The 17,797-nt window shown below is 44.5% G+C and overlaps 1 pseudogene; it reads left to right on the top strand.

Moving 5' to 3' along the window:
• The first annotated feature begins 10,340 nt into the window (after positions 1-10,340).
• On the top strand, positions 10,341-13,098 carry LOC144168128 (cuticle protein 10.9 pseudogene; annotated as a pseudogene).
• The last annotated feature ends 4,699 nt before the right edge of the window (positions 13,099-17,797 follow it).

Below are 17,797 nucleotides of genomic sequence, written 5' to 3'. Positions count from 1 at the left end.
AACCGAACCCGAAAATATTCCGGTTCGACACCCTGGATACTACACAAGAAAATAGAGAAAACAAGGAGTATACATAGAATATGTACTTCGAAAGGTTCCTACGAGTGCAGTCATAAAATAAAAAAAACAACCTACAAAATGTGCAGGTAGACATTCAAGACTGCCTGCGTGCTAATAGCAAAATCACAATATTTGTTTGAAACTGTGTGATCCTCCGTGCGTAATGGTATGTCTATCGTGCTAATGTCCGCTTCTTTGCGCCTCCAGTGGGCGATTGTGTCGTCTAAACGCCACTGTCATGTCATGGCCTTGTGTAACTTTGCGTCGTTTTAATTTTCTGTTTGGGTTTCGTCGTCTTCTCTTTTAGGGTAGTGGCGCGTACCCGCAGAGAGGGATTGTTTTCTTGTCTTATTTTGCTTCATTCTCTTTTTCCTCTCTCCGTTGTGAGCCCTACATACGTGCTGTTAAAGTAAACGTGGCTTCATGCTTCCCTAACAAGCCTGCTCAAATTGCTGTTGTAAGCCCAAATGATTATATCTCCAACACACGTTTCAAGTAGACGGTGACAACGCCTTTCCTAGGTTTCCTCTTCCTTTGCTGAAGTTTGGGCTCACAGAAAAAACAAATCTCTGCCACTCGGCAGGGGGTGTGTATTGAATTCGCAATCTGGAGGACCAAGATTAGTGTCCCACACTTATTCAAATTTATTCGCTTTCCGTGTGTTCTGTTTGCGCTGTCGGTAATTTTTCAAACCGTATTTAGGTTATTCCAGCGCCGAAGTTTCCTTTAATAGTGAATAATTGCATTTCTTATTGAAACAAAATAACACTGTACGCACGACAACAAACGCATAACTAGGGCAATATTCAACTCTTTGGCTGCAGGTGAAGGTTTACATATTTAGTGCTCTTTTTAGTGCGCTGATAAGGCCTTGGCATATTGTAGTCGTGCCCCTAAAACGTAATCCTCAAATAACTACAGCTAAGCAGAGGAATATAGCACTGGCAACCTGGACCCATATCAACCGGCGCAATCTTTTTACGCTGAGGACTGTCGCAACTCCTTGGTCACTAGCGCAAGCAAGAGGCGTGAGAACCTTTATTTAACATCCTTGTAAGATCGATCGGCCCGTGCGTGTGCACGCGTGCCGAAGTCGCTGGAACTAAACAGAATTTCCGCATACTCATTGTTTAGCCAAAAAAAGTTTATTATTAAGGCATGGAGCAAACATGCAGGGTGGTCGGCGCTTACAGAAAACTTACAGAGCGAACAAGGGCGCTCTTGCGCGGAGGCACTACTTGTGGGACGCAAGACACAGGTAACACCACAGAACAGGGAGGATTTTATAGAATCAAAGGTCTAGCTTTGCCTGTACTGCCAGAAAAAGCGTAGTGGCGGCGTCGTGAACTACTGAGGACGCCCGCTTGATGGCGCTGTAAACAAATCTTTGTAAACATGGCGGATGCTTTTTGCACAGGCCGCTTGAGCTCCTTAATAACATGGCTGCCCTCGCACGGCGGTTGCCGGCTCGCTGCTCCTACGGGTTCCTGGCTGGCACGCTGGCAGCGTGTTTACTTTCGCCGCGCTAATGAAGTGATGTTACGCCAGGTGACCAGATGGCCTGGAATGGCACGAACCACAGTGAGCAGCAAGTGAGAACACATCGTTTATTGACATCCGCAAGTTTACAGAGGCCAGGACATCATTTCATTTCGATCGCTGCAATTATACGTCGCTTTCGTGACAACATTTTGTTTTTGCCATAACAACTCGTTCACTTGCGCTAAGATTTCGAACGAAGGGCATATTGCTCTCAGTATTCTGCTGCCCGTACCTTTTTTTTCTTTTTGGACGTCGCAACAAATTACGAAGAACACGGACGCTTGGAAATTCTCTCGGATTAAAGCGATAGCTATTGCGAACTCCATCACTTACTGCGAACATATCTACATTTGAACGTAGCAATGGAACTAAAATCCGTGAGGGAGTGTTTGAGGCACGGCGTTTTTTTCTCTATCTCTTTTGAGGAGGGGGGAGGGGGTGCGACAGGCCCTAAGCACGCGTTAAGGAGCATCACAAGTTGAAAGAAAAAGAAAAAAAAAACACCTACGGCGTTAAAAATATTTATCTGTCTTTCTTTACCAACACTTTGAAATTTTTTTTCTTTACCAACACTTTGAAATTTTTAAAAGTACTCTGACATGCTCTGTTGCGTGAAAATTGCTAACTAGTTTATTTACAGTAATGCTTCTTGCATGCCCCATTATTATACTTGATGCTGGCATAAACAGTAGCTTTACCGTTTAAAAATAGGATGTACATAACGTTGGTATCAGCTGTTTATTACGCTGTAGGGCGGTTAAGATTCATGTGCTGTAATTAATCCTGATGAATGAGATATTTCACTTGCTGGTGACCTATAGAATGTAATTAAACACGCTCGGTCTAAATAATTTTACCTTCATATTTACACAGTAAAAATGCGACATGAAATTTAATTTCCATAATCAAGAGAGGATAAATATGATTTCAAAACCCAGCTGCACAATAACGTATTACGCACCCTGTGTTTACTCGCAGTTGCACCTCGAAGAGCCACATTGTTAGTTCCATTACCCTGATTTACACAGTTTGCTGCAATGAGTTGAATTTTACCTCGTTAATCTTGTATTCTTTTTGTTCTCATCGTCTTATTTTTTGTATGCGTTGCAACGCTCACTACACTTCGTCCAAGAGCCCCCCCTCAACCCCCCCCCGCGCCTTATGTAATGCCCTTTTCAGGTCTAAATAAATGAACTGAAATGTTGAATTTTGCCACTAGTAATGTGGGTGGCCTTATACTGTATTGACAGCAAAATTTTAAAAGCACTTTTTATGCTTCAGTGATTGATAAATGCAAAAAAACCATGCACATCAGTAAGCAAGACTTACAAATTTGAGTTGACACTGCAATGCATGGACTGCACTGCACAGTTCAGTACACGACTTGAAGTTCTTAGTCTTCTTGTAGGTTTAACCAATAGTATCTACTATTTTCCATTACTTACAATTTAGCACAAGACCTGCCTGCGTGCACTATTCTTAGGAGTGACATCATGGTGCATTGATTGAATAGTTTTCACCCACTTGCGCAACAATTTGCAGTCGGTGGCTACATGTAAAATTGTCCCCTGGAGGGAGCTGGGATTTTCACACGCTTACTAACTGACTGTATCAGTGGCCCCCCTTATTATATTCGATACAAAAAGCGCTTGCGAGGTATTCGCAGGCACCCCATACAACTCGCTAAAGCAATCTGCCCTTGAGGTACAAAGCCCCACACCTCCTCTTTCCTCATTTTTGCCACACGCTTATCCCTGTTTCTAGATGACCCGGGATACTACATCTCCAGACCTCCAAGACAAACTCTGACCCCTCACATTTTTTGTGTACAAAGGTTTAAAGGCCACCTGCAAGGTCCACACAGCGCTATTAACAAATGAGACACCTCCTCGATCACCAGAGCATAGAATCATAGTGTCGATCAGAAATGAGCTGCTCCAATAAAGTTTACTTCCTCTCACCTTCTTGCACGAACTTGCTTTAGGCTGATAACAGGAGCTGTACAGTTGGTCTTACAGCAATTTTTTTGTGCGAAGTGTTGTAAATGTACAGAGAAAATGAAGTACTCTTGAGCAGCAGTGAAAGGGAATGGAAGAAAGTAAACTAGAACCCGCATTTGCTTTCTTACATTTGCCAACGTGTACGCATCGTGATTTATTAATAAACGTTGAATTTCGGGGATAGAGCGGGCTTACTGGCTAGCTACGTAACAATATCATATCGCACATATTGATGCGTCTCAATATTTGCTGTATAGACACCGAATATTGTGTTCTTGAATTGAACGACAACTATTCCATTCATACTCAGAAATATGCACATCACATGTATGAACTTATTGATATATGCTGACCTTCTTTTTAACATTTGGTGAAAATACCTGGCACTTTATAACATTTATCTGCAAGCAACTTAATACGTTTGCTCGTGCTGAGAACTTGATGTGGTCGCCTTCCGGTGTGTATTTCTTTGTTCTTGAGTTGTATCTGCAAAAAAAAAACAACGAATGAATGAAAAAGTTAAATTAAATTGGAAGAACGAATAGTTAAAAGAATTATGTCACACAAATTCAGTGAAACAACTATAAGTGGAAGGTAAATATACATAAACACACCAGTCGGGCGCATGGCTGACATATCAGGCAAGCACGAAGAGTTGAAATGGCCTGCCAGTCCTTGGTGCAGTTGTTGCGTGCGCCGACTATGTTGAAGGTTCAGCCAGGATGTCTGAAAAACACCCACCTCTGAAAAAAAAATAACGCAGTATTTTTGAGTTTACGCGTATTAACCATGACGCAAGCATCAGCTGTCACAAGGCGTGCTAATATAACCTAACTCGCATCACCACGTTTCTATGAAGGCAAACTTTAGTTGTAGCAAAGCGCTGTTGAATAAATGCTCACTAAAGCGTCAAAACAGAAAGGCGACAGTTAGGTAAAGCCTGGGCAAATTCCTGTCTTTTGGTAGTCTCAAAAGTTCCATCCGAAATAATGCCACACCTTTTGAGGCAAATGCGCCCACAACTTTTCGGGTTCTAGGTAGTCAGAAATGTTCGAGAGCGGCCAGGAGAGTTGAGAGGCTGTTTCCTAAGGGTTTTTCTACTTTTTCAAGTTTTTTTTTGCTAACTCCGCATGTACCCTGATCAAAAACTCCGAGGAATGCATATTTTATATTGGAATCATCTAATAAGAAAATATTCCAGCGGAAGTCAGGCAAAAATGAGGTATTCATGTCGACAACGGTTTCGTTTGCACCGTCTTTCTAGCGGAGTGCATAACACTCACCCTCTGCTGGAAGAATCAAATATTCGACCTCGACAGCTGTCTTCCGATGCGGAATTTCCCACATTTGTCACTCCACAAGCACTGAATTCCCGTGTTTTGCCAGTCCTCTCCACAACTGATGGACGCAAAAGCACATAACAGCAATAACAGTCACGAAACCAGTGCTCCGCGCCCATAGAAACGGTGGCCGTTGCAGCGGTTTCAATGTGAATTGGCGGCTTTGTGGTTGCGAATTCAGAAGTGAGGTGGTTCATCAGTCGGCTCTTCGTAAAACGTTGCGTACATTTTTGCTCAACAGAAGTTTGATGCGGAACTTGTTAATGATATTTTTAAACAACACATTGTAAGCGAACTTTGTTGGCTCTCTGAGTCACGGAATGAATGTTTTGTATTCTCTACCAAAAGTAACCTTTCGGTTGCGGCGTCTGGTGGACTTATGGCCAAAAACTGCGCTGTAGGTTGGTCACGTGGGGCATCGATTTTTACGCCGCCTATAGGGAAACCAGGGAACGCCCAAGCTTGGGAGGCCTGGTAACACGTGCGCGCGAGGCAGCTAACCCACGGTCATACGTACGCAAGCAAACAGAAGAACACAAATACACAGACATGGGACTACTATAAAATGCACTACGATGAAATACGACCCCTCAGTACGGTTCACTCGCTCCCGGGCACGACCGCCCCGGAGCGACGACTACAATCAAACATCCTAACGCTCACCCTAAGCATGGATGGACTTAACACTACAGTCCAAAAATGACAACAAACATCGACGAAAAGGAGACGGCTTCGCAGTGAAGTTCGCTTAAGCTCTCGAGGCGGTGGAGCGGAGTCTGGATGGCCTTGTGGTTCAAGATGACGAACGAGAATATACCGGATACATGGCGCGGTCGTGCTGCCGTGAACCAACCGACGGACTTCCGTTGAAGAAGCTTTACCCCCGGCCCCACTAGCGTGGGGCTCCCCGCGCGAATTCCAAGAGACTGTTCCGAGCTTTCCGCCTCGGGATGTGAAAAATTACCAACGAGACCACTGCCCCCAAGACAACCGGCCGCGTTGGCCGCATGACCCTACTTCCACGGCTAGCTGACGTTGGACAGATGTCGAAACGCCACGCGGCTGCCGCGCGATGGCAGAAAAGGCACCCTCTTCACCCATGTGTTCAAGCTGAGAAAGGAGCCACAAAAAATGGACGTCACTGACGACGGAGCCGTAATGCGGATGCCCAAACAAATCCACTGAGCGCGTGTTGTGACGCATGTGACAAAGACAAGCTAAGTGTAATAAAGCATATTCTCTCTCTTGCTCGTTTTGCGTCTGAGTGGGATCATATTACTATAGTTCGCCCACGGACTTCACACGCGAGTGAACGAAAGTGTCGCTTGAACCTCCCACGCCGCTATATACTTCGGATTCAAAATAATGCCTTCGGTACGCTAATGGCTGCTGGTCATTTCTGGTGCAGCGCGTTAGCAAAGGTGGGGGGCGGGGGGGGGGGGGGTCATACAAAGCCGCATCCCCGAGCGAATAGGGTAACACGCACTTCTAACAAGCGCATACTGAAAGCGGTATAAACAGTCTAGACAACCCAGGCCACGCGCTCCGTCATTAGGGCTGAGTTTGTGGGCGGAGCTACTACGGTGTGCGTTTACCATCGCAGTTATCCACCACAGAAATTTGGAAGTTGTAATATTATTGACTTCTTGGATTTCTCCTGCACACTTTATGGTTATCGAAAATCGCAAGCACTTACTCTCAGCCAGGATGTCTAGGGAACATTAGCTGTTTTTATTCAATGGCGAGCTGAAAAAGGAAGAATTTGGGAGCCCTTAAAAAACCGTTACACACGTAGTCGTGGATGCACGAAACACCGCAATCCGCACTGCTCATTTTTGGAATCTCATGAACGGTGCACGATGAACGACGATTGGAGAACCTTGGTATGTGGTCGAAGATGACGAGAAAATTTATACTTCTTTGAAATCCTATCTTTCTTGAATACAGATGCGTATTCAGCGTTGTTCCGCACCAGAAAATTTATTTTCGCTATCAGTGTGTACTGGGTTGGACGGAACACACCTCACGGTGTGTCACTGCAAAAACTGCCTTGCGCCACGTCATTGCTAAGCTCCACTACAAAGCAGGACCTGTTGCATCTGAAAGTAAACAAAAAAACTCAGTGATAATTGTGCGGAGGAAGGGAATAAACCGGCATAACTACGAGCAATAAAATATCAAAAATTAAATACACTAGTTAAATGAAATGTCAGCAGTCATGTGTATAACAATTCTGATTTAACGACGGCGTCAGATGGCTGCTCCAGATGCAGTTGATTCCAAGCAAAACAACTTCAGATGCCCGTCCACACAAACAGGGCCACACGGACGCACGCAACGAGGTCAGAAACGCGTCTGGCGGGGCCAACTGGAATCTCGTATACCCAAAGCCGGCAACGCCTCTGCTCGATGCATCTGCGAGCGATGACTTTATCTTCCATACACACATACACTGCGCCCACAAAACAACCCGCCCGTGCACAATGACAGCGTGACAAAAGGTGTGTTATTAAGTGCTCAAGCACACCCGCTTCGGCAGGCAAAGCCCCGCACGTTGATGCCAGTCCTCCGGCAAGGTCACCCAGTCCCACGATGCACACGCACACGTACGGGCTCCTAAGCGCCCGTCACCAACTGTGAAGCATTGAGCTATCACAACCCATACGAACTGCCATCAACAACAGCATCAAAGGGACTGTAACAGTGTACTGAATACCTGGGCACGAAGGGATGACAGGTAACGAGAAACCTCATCAGCTCACCCGAGAAGCTGCAGCCAGGGATCCGGCCAACTTAAACGGAACCAAACGCCCCCGATGCTGACAGCACCTAAATCGAGAGACTACTCCAGGGAAGGAACTCCCACACCCCTTCGAAACACCCTAAAGACACCAACCACCTTAATGGGATAAGCTAAGACAGACATGTAGGATAGTACTACAGCTAGATTACGTCAGATTTAGGAAAATACTTACGCGCTGGTCTTCGTGTAACTACATACTGAAGCAAGATTAAATTTTTTTAGAACAGCATAACCAACACATCACTGCAAACACACCCCCCAAAACCTCCAGCGAAGAGCATAGGCAACTGACGGCGTATATCAGTGAACGAGCTGAAGACGTTACCAGAGCTCATCTGGAACCGCGTGCATAATTATAAGAAGGTTCTCTTTCTCCCTCTCTCTTCTAGTAAGAGCGAAAATCAAAAATGGACATGACTAGCTTGCCATGACGACCGCTGTGCAGCCCAGAAGTGGCGGCTGTAGAGACGATGGGCTACTCAAGCAAGCACTACGTTTCGATCGCTTTCGTATAATTTGTGTTTGTGTGCTAACGCTTTCATGGCATTATAAAAACGATAGTATTGTTTCGGTTGCTTAAACCCGGAAATTGCGGTGTCTGTCTGTCTGTCTGTCTGTCTGTCTGTCTGTCTGTCTGTCTGTCTGTCTGTCTGTCTGTCTGTCTGTCTGTCTCTGCAGTCCTCAATTCAGCCTTCCAGCAAAATATTAAAATAATTCTTAAACAAGGAATTTATAATGGGCAAAATTTTCCATACCCCTAACTCTGGTGCCATCATCCTGACATCTGAACGTTGTTGAAGAAAAGAAAAACAACGTAGTATTTGAGTGTTGCTAGGCGGTGCTCTTTTATTTGAAAATGAACGTGGACTCAATACTTGCTCAGAAAAAAAAACGTGCTGAAATTAATATTTTGACCCAAAAGTGCAGAAAGAGCTCGAACACGATCATAGAATCGTGCCGCCATTAAAAGTGCTACAGTATCAAAAGGTTGCAATAGGTGGCGCGCCAGCAGTGTAACGCGGGATAATTGAATTCCGCCCACAGCTTTCATCGTGGGAAGGGCGATATTTGAGGAGAAGAGCGTGAGAAGAGGACGGCGGAGGGAAGAGAGACATTTACAACTCAAGGCGGCTACAAACTGTCGTCTTTAAATGTCGTTTGCAGGAAAGTGGGCTGATACGCAGCCAATTTTTTGCCTCGTGATCTTAAGTAGCAGTTAGTTTATTATATTTCATAATCGTGTTAATGCCTTCCGCAAATACATTTATATTTTCAACCATGTGAAATATTTGTATCGTAGTATATAATACCTCCCTGTGGGAACATCTTGCTAAGTATACGAAATAACGCCAATTGATGTTTCCGGATTTATAGGCAGATTGCTTTGTTTTTGAATACACAAAGAGTAAAATTGAACAGCAAGTTTCAAGGGGGACTACAACAAAATAACGTTTACCTGTATTTGCCATGGTTCATTGGAAACTCCAAGGGTGATTTAAAGCAGTGTTAGTGATTTTAATGCTTTTACGGAAGTTGTTTTCGCAAAATACTGTAGGAAACGCAACTTAACCAACAGAAATTTAGAAAGTAATATTCGCCCCACCCGACAGGGGGTTCAAAACTGTCACGTTTGTGTGAGAAGTAGTGGCTTTTTACATCTTCCCTGAACAAAAAATGCATCAAAAGAGATTAGAAGACAAGGTTTCTACCCTCGATGTTCAAGGTAACAGGCGCAAGTACTGCGAACCTGGTTGGGCGGAAAGTGAGTTCGGAAGACGTCGATTTAAGAAAAACTCCGTGTTTATTTACTGCTACCTAACGACACAGGACATTTGACGTAAACAACAACTAAAGAATAAAATCACGCAAAGGAACCTTAATGCGCCGTTCAGATGTGCTTCATTCTTGATTACGAATATGTTATGTCAAACATGGCCGTATTTTTGTAAAAGTAGGTGGGGGTCAGCTGGGCATAGTGTCACAATTTTACGGTGTATGCTACTACTACCCCTTCCTAGCAGTCTTAAATCTGCAAGTTTTTGTGCTGCAGTCCAGCTTGCTTCTTTCGTTTTGCTCCTTTTGTTAGGTTGTCACTTCGCATGTTGTTTTTCTCAATCACATCTTCCTAATCATTTTTCTTCGTTTCTAGCTTTTTGACATCGCTATACATTCAGGCTCATCTGGAGCAGCAACCCCTGTTAGGCTACCCACTTCGGTATTTTTAAGATTTTTCTCTTCCTCTGTCAGAGGTCAAGACTTTTTTTCTTGTGGACTTCCGCGCGCTGTCCGCGCACTTCCGCCTTTTGCTTCGCTGCGCTGCGAGTGAAATGCTGGGAAGAGCAGGTCATCTCGCAACTACGGTGGGCGGCGTGGACGTCGCAGAATTTGTGAAGAGTCCACTGGCACCGCGACTGGACGCGCCCTTCGGCAGATGTAACGCAGTGAAAGGGCTTTCTTCTCTTGCAAATCAGAGCGGGCTTGTTGTGTGGACTGGGGTAGAGCGTATATAAACGGAGAGCGCACGATGCAGAACCAGTATTCGTCGGACGAACATCTCTCGTCTACCACGAAGCGAAGGATACGCTTGCCTTCACAATGATCTCTCAGGTAGGAATACCGTACCACAGGAACCAGGGGCTGATACCAGACAGAATTGGTTTGAGTCATGGCGCTTTACATGTATTTTCACAAGAAAATTACATTTTTGCTAAATGCTAGTGGCTGGAAAAGAGCAATATTTATTGCACTCCTGATATGACCGGAAACGTATAAAAAGTGTTGCTATTTCACGGGAAATGTTCCAGAATGTGTAGCTACCTTCGTGGCGCCTTTGTGTTCTATTAACTTCAAACCTATGGTAAGAAAGGACGCGTTTACGTAAGTACGCCAGCAGTACGCCATAAGTGCGATCGGTAAATTTGAAAACTTATTAATTCCAAATAAGGACACAGCAAGACACGAATATCTAAAAATCACTTAATTACAACTACAACTTAAAAAAGAACCGATAACTCTGTTATGTACACCTCTCCCATGAGGTGCAGACTATGCATCTCCTTGAATATTTTTGGGGTGACCAACTAAGGACAGTGTATGTACTTTCATTGGGTAATTTCGGGAAAGGCAGGTACGAAACATGCAATTTTCTCAAAGGAACGTACTCGCAAGAACTGTAAACAGGAATAGCATGCATTGAGAGAAGGATTAATTGGAGATTGAAATCGTTATCGCTACTACTACTGTGCACTATAATTTTGTTTGCTCAATTTTATAAGTCTTTAATTAGACAAGAATGCGGGGTAACCCGCAAAACAACGACAAAGCCAGTATTCCGAAGTCACCGCATACTACCAGACATGCACATAACATATAAACTGCAAGGTATTACTCGCGATCGATTACATGTTACTGTATTTGTGTTGCGCTTCAATTGCCTCCTTTAAAAATGAACGATCCTTGTAATTCAATTACTTTTTCTTTATTCGGTTACCAACTAACCCATGAGAACGAATATCGACCTTTTTTTCGAAAAAGATTAGATCTGCTTGAATAATGAAGCTATGGGCAAAACTTGTTAATGATTTCCTTTTTTTTTTGAAAACATGAGTACAGAGCCCCAAGGATTAACAAGAGAATTAAATAAACTTCGACGAAAATTTGAGCTACGCACTTGCTGGTACCAATTTTGCGCCTCGATTTACCGGGTGCCTCACTACTGATGCTGCGCTATATGTTCGTATATGTGCTTCCGTGACAAAAAAAGCTGTATGAGAAGTACCGTGACATGTAATCCATTGCCATGATTTAATCCTTCGATTACTTTGGAGGCTGTAACTATAATCGCCTTTGGTTACATTACACAGTGAATCAATAGTACTTGTATTCGGTCCCTTTTTTCAGTAACGTGCGAAAATCTGTATACCAGCCATAATGCCAGACGCTGGCGTGCTAACAAACACATGATATCTCTCACCTACCTCGCAGGCCTTCCTGCTGCTTTCACTTGTCGCTGTCGCACGGTCGGGAGGCAGCTATGGTGCTCCGGGCTCCTATAGTGCCGGCGCATTATCGGTAAGTTGTCGCCATTTGGTATACCTCGAGCTTAACAAAGCAGAAAGCATTATTGAACCATAAAGCCGCCCTTAGAGATATGGAATATTAGCCTAAACTTCAGCAGATACCAGGAAAAGTTTTTTTGTCGGTTATCTCGGCCGCGAATTCCTGGCACAACATGTGGAGTGTCCGTGTGCGTGGTGGTTTTTACGCGGGGTGTTCATGTTTTTCCGTGGGGTATTCTGCCTGCATAATAAGGGACCGACTTAGGCTTTGTTGTCTCTTTATGCCCCAGTTTTGTGAGCACTATGATTGATGGACTGGGGCACTACGTTGAGCCATATTTCACCAAGGGTGCATCACGTAGCATGAGTACGTAATGACCTTACTTGTGTTTTATATATGAAAAGATTCCAGTTTTTAAGCGACGTTGTTATAACTAGGACCCGGGAAAATGTGGTGTTGGGAGGGTGGAGAAATGAGAATGCGGTACAGCCAGGTCACAAAGACCAAGCATATTGGTTAAGCAAAGGCATATCTCCCGTCGCGTCGGAGCTATGTGCCGCTGTGAATGTATGGCCCAGTGCTTTTACTAAACAAACAAACTGCTTTTTACCAAACAAAATACCAATCAATCATTTCATTTTAGCTGGTTGTTATCTATGAAATGGGCTATTCCACACCGCCTTTGGTCTCCAAATTCCCTCCCGCGATTCTTTAACTAATTAAATAAATAAAGAGCAGGTTTCAAAGCCTGCGCACCACAGTAATGTCTAAAACATAAGAAACAATCATGCCACTCTTTCAGGCATAAGAGAAGGAAACACTCTAACGCCTTAGAAAGAGCTAGTTTTTGAGACCAAACAGCGTTCAAATTATTCACGGTGGCACGAATAACAGCTGTCAATTAAGACCAAGAAATCGCTTTCTTTGAGTCGGAAGGAAGTCGAAGTGCTCTCTTTTTAGCAAAAGTAATCCTGTTGAAATTCATCTTTCATTTCACTAGGCTCCTCAGCCCTACAGTTTCGGCTACGACATCTCAGACGGGGCGGGAAGCCAGCTATTCCACAAAGAGCAGGGCGACTCCAGTGGCGCCAAGACCGGATCGTACGGCTACCGGGACGCCAACGGCCTGTACCGCACAGTCAAGTACGTGGCTGACGCCAATGGTTTCCGGGCCACCATCGACACCAATGAGCCGGGCACCCTGTCCGGATCCAGTGCCGACGCCGTGTTCAACTCCAAGGCCGCCGCCTCACCCGCCGGTGGTCATGGTTCTAGCGGGCCCTGGGCGGGCTAACGGGTTTCACCTACAACTGGCCGTTGCGACACATGGTCGCACGCTGGTTGTATATGAGTAAAAGCGCTGTATAAAATTCGAGGAGCTGGGCGGTGAAATAAAGGAATGTTTGAAGAACAGGTCACATTTTGTGGTTTTGTGACTCACCATGAACTCACAGCAGCTGACACCGGCCAGAGTGGTAGGTCTGTACTTGAGGTCGAGAGCCGACTGAGCAGGAATTAGTTCGAGTAAGGGTGGGATTTGTGTGATTGGTGTAAGTTATTATTGTAAATCTGCGCGAGCACACACGAAGGGATGGAAGAACATACACACAAGCTGTGGTACCATGTAGGCAGTGAATGCTTCGAAACGAATGCGTAAAAACCAACAGAAAACATTAAGGGAGATTTCTACGCATGTTACTGTTCCTTATGAGACGGAAATTTTTGTCATTTTTTTTCTTAGTACTCCCAACAAGAAAAGAATAGGGCAGCTTAAATGAAATGAACCTCAAGGGACCGACAGAACAGTTCTTTTAGTCAAACGACTCTAAGATGTTGTCACATCGACATATAATCTTAAGTACACAGTCAAATGATAAGGACATTTATTTATTGCGACTTGCAGTGTCTTGTAGAACATTGGCATTTTGGTAGGTAGAAAAATTGGGTCATGTCTCCCCGGCCTGACACATTATGCAGGAGTGCATCGAGAAATTAACTGCATTACTCAAAACCCGACGTATATGTTCTCCACAATATGAAACGTGAACATGCAAAATGTGGATCGAATACATTTATGACGCCATTACTTCAGGATGGGGACATTGAAAGCCAAGCCTGTGAGAGTATTGGCTTGATGGTAGCTAGTTAAATGTTACAGAGTTCTGATTTCACATTTGACTCTTAATTGAGTTGTTACTTAATTCGGATGTCACATCCCAATAAACCGATTCTCGCGTTGAAACAAGAAACTTCAGGTGCATTTTTGCTGGTGGGGAACATTATCTTATAGTGTTGATTTTTTCACCTGCACATTAAGGCCGAATTTTTCTGGTGCATCACTACAGGTTTTAAGGAAACTGTGAGCCGATGCTCATCACGGTTAATTTATAAACGTAGCGAACAGAATGTATCGCTTATTCACACAAAACATTTTTACACCCCTTTTGCCGAAAAGGGTGTAAAAATCTTGTCCCATGGCTACCACCATTAAAAGAAAAAAGGGTGTTGAGCTCAACACCCTTAAGAAAGGGTGTTGAGGATGCTCCACACTGTAAAAATGGGTGTTGAGCATCCTTATGCCCTTTTTTTAAGGTGATGGCATGCGCAGTGGCAATGTGAATCATTCAGCACAAACAGTCAATACGCACAAGTTACAGTTAACACAAATGATTTGAGAAAACCGCCGCAAGCAAGCGGTACAGAGAGTGCATACTTACTCAGTAATACATGTTCTGTTCTCGCTTTATATCCAGCAGAAGAAAGCCCCCCGATAGAGTCGGTGGGCTTGTCGCAAAAAACAGATATTTTAGCGCTAATTTGGAAGTGTGGATATTACTATGAGAATATACTAATCAACACGCGGCTTTGCAAAAACTTTGTAATCACGAGGTAGGTTTTGTGTTTCATAACTTAGAGAGTTTTATTAAACGCCAAAAAGATATTTCTGGTCACTTCAACACCCCTCAAAAAGGGTGTTCATTATTTCAACACCCTTTTTCCAAGAATGGTGTAAAGCTACACATTATGGTGTTCGAAACTAAGAAAAATGCCGTAAAGAAAAAGGGTGTAAGAAAAAGGATGTAAGAAAAGATCGCTAACTAAGAAAAAAGGTGAAGGGACTTCCAACCTTGGAAGCATTTAGTACCTGTTTACGCGGGTGGACTGAACATTTTCTACAAGCGGAGGGTGTTTTGTACCTCACGATGTTTAATGCAATATGAATTGGCATAACTTATTACCAGTGAAGCTCTTTAAGCTTCAGCTAGTTTCGGTGGCGTTCGCAAAAAAATACAAGAGAAAAGGAACGGCGGAACCTGTAAACGGTGCACCACCGCAGATAGGGTATTATAGCAGTGAAGTCGGCTTTCGAGCTTGTTAGAGTGTGAGCACAAGAGGCGTGGCGTATGCGCCCCTCTTACTATACCGTGTCAAAGGTACTAGTCTTTTTTTATTGTAAAAGGCGAAAAATTGGCGTGGCTTGCAATAGTGGTTCAAAGCTGAAGAAACAGCATAGCTGGGTTCCGACCTAGCTTGTTTCCCCCTTGGATACCCTGGCCGTAGGGGGGGGGGGGGGGGGGCGGAGACACACTGGAGCAGCCTTGTAAAATCCGGTTAAGCTTGGCCTCACTCCTCAGCGGTCATGCTAGCTTAGCAAGAACATTGAAAAGCTTAGCAACACCAGAAGAAACTAGGTCGACCCCCAGCTCCGCTGTTCTTATTTTGAAACTGAATACCTATTTCACACCGTTTCAACCACCTACAGAAAGCCAAGGGTGTTGCGGTCGGTAAACATCCTTTTTACCACACGACTATAGATATTTTAATTTTGAAGGTTCAAATTGGTGTCTCACGTGCCAAAGCTAAACTTGGGGCATGAGGTGCACCTCATATGGCAACGAGCGATAATTGTCTACGAGCAATTATGTTTCTTCCGTTTGAAAATTTCTTGCGAGTAGAGAGGTATATGAGGGGATGTCTTCTTCTTTACAGTGCTATTATGCATTCAAGCATGACCCTATTTAATGAACAGCTGAACACCTTTTCTACACCCTTTCAACACCCTAAGAAAAACCAAGGCTGTTGAAGTTGATCAACACCCTTTTTTTTCAAACAAAAAGGGTGTAGAGCTAGGAAAGGGGTGTTGAGATTCAATAAAAAGAATGTAAAGGCCTCCAAACACCCTTTTTTCACTTATGCTACACCCTTTTTGCCTAAAAGGGTGTAAAAAGTTTTCTGTGATAACGGTTCCCTCATTTCCGAAAACCGAAAAAGGGTTCATTTAAACCGTCTGCAGCCATTCCTCTCCGTGAGAGTGGCTGCCCGAAAAGCTCACGAGAAACAGAATTTTAGGCAAGGGTAATAAGCCAACTTTTCACTTGACCGGTGGCCCTCGTGACCAAGGATATGCACACGCACTTACTGTCTTGTCTCTCTGGTTTTACATGCATTGGCGCTGGCGAATACCGCCACTTTGGGGAGCCGCACGAAACTGGACACGCGTCATTTTTCGAGACGGAAGTGCGCAGCGATCGTGTGGCCACTGTGTTTCCGCGTCATCACAAAAAGAATAGCGGCGGCTTCGCACTTGTGGAACGAATACTGGGTAAGCAGCGAAGCTGACGGCCCCTGATAGCGTATACTTTGTTCGGCAAATGTTTAGGCGTGGTTATGTTTGGAAAGTCAGCAAAGTATATAGCGTGGTTACGGTTACGTTTTCTGCATGATATCGTCGTTAGCCCCCCAAAGGGCAATGAACACCCCGTCATCAAAGTATGTAAAATGTACGTGTTCCCACCGGCTTTACGGCGAAGCTGCAAGGGTAGCGAAAACCGCAGCGGGTCGAGCGTTCGCTCAAAATTTTTGAAGTCATTCGGTCGCCTCAGATCAGCTTGTGTGGTGTGGCGTGTGGGACGCTAATTAAGAATTGATAAACGTTATACGCTTCCTGACCTTTCGGCGTCTTCCCTTTTGGCGATATTTCTTCTATGTGCAGCGTAAAAACTGTGCCACTCGTCTAAAGAAGCGATAGAGCGGGCGTTTCGAAAGCCGTGCTTGTTTCAGTTGAATTAACCGTGTTGCTAGGCCAGTTGGTACATACCTAATGGGAGTCTTAGCGCAAAGAAGATGAGGACGATGGTAGACGAGGCAATTGGCGCCTGCGACAGTTGGCGACACAAGTCCAGCCCGAGCGTGGCGAGGCAATCTACGGTAAAGATACGGTGCCGACGCGCGCGATGAAGTCATCGCTCAAGGAGGTTTTTCAGCGCACGTTCCCCGGCTCAAACACCAGCTTAAACAGCATCGCTGCTAGAAGCAGGATGAGCGTGAAACCAATCTTAGGCGCTGACGAAGCGACGACGTCTTACTACGCGTAATGGAAGTTATGGAAGTTCATATTACCAAAGCACCAAATGTTGCCGGACCGCTCTCTTTTTTGGAATTACTCACTAGACAGCTTGGACGTTAGCTTCAGAGGGAGCACGCTATGTATGCACGTTTGAGTGCTCTACTGAGGTTTACTGATATGAACACGCTGTATTTAACTCATGCCCGCAACGATTTTACTGCCTATAATGGCAATAAAAAAACCCTGATCAAAGCGTCACAAGAGAAATTTTGCCGGCTTGGTAAACAGCGACAACACATAGTTTCTTCAGTCGGCGTCGAGCTTCTTCCCCAGCCCCATTCTTTCTGCAGGAGCCTTTAATGTGTGACCCATTTCAATACCGCTTCCAAACAGACTGGTGGGGTATCGTTGTTGAGATGACCAATACTGTAGGGACGGTGTGATTATCGGCTTGACCGCTATGACGAAGTTTGAATCGTGATTATCGGCTACCCTTGAGTCATTTTTTAAAGCAAAGTTTTTTACCTCTATCCCCCAAGGGTTCTTTCGCGACCGTTGGTGTCACCAGAAAACTCCAGCGAACAAATAAAAGAATTTACTGGCACCGCCTGGAATCTAACCTGGAACTAATAGACTAACAAAGCGG

This window comes from Haemaphysalis longicornis, unplaced genomic scaffold, assembly GCF_048455015.1.
Source record: "Haemaphysalis longicornis isolate Haplotype H1 unplaced genomic scaffold, Haemaphysalis longicornis Haplotype H1 scaffold_2, whole genome shotgun sequence".
NCBI classification, from domain to species: domain Eukaryota; kingdom Metazoa; phylum Arthropoda; class Arachnida; order Ixodida; family Ixodidae; genus Haemaphysalis; species Haemaphysalis longicornis.
The sequence above is the reverse complement of the archived record's forward strand: the minus strand, read 5'-3'. Positions and strand labels throughout refer to the sequence as shown.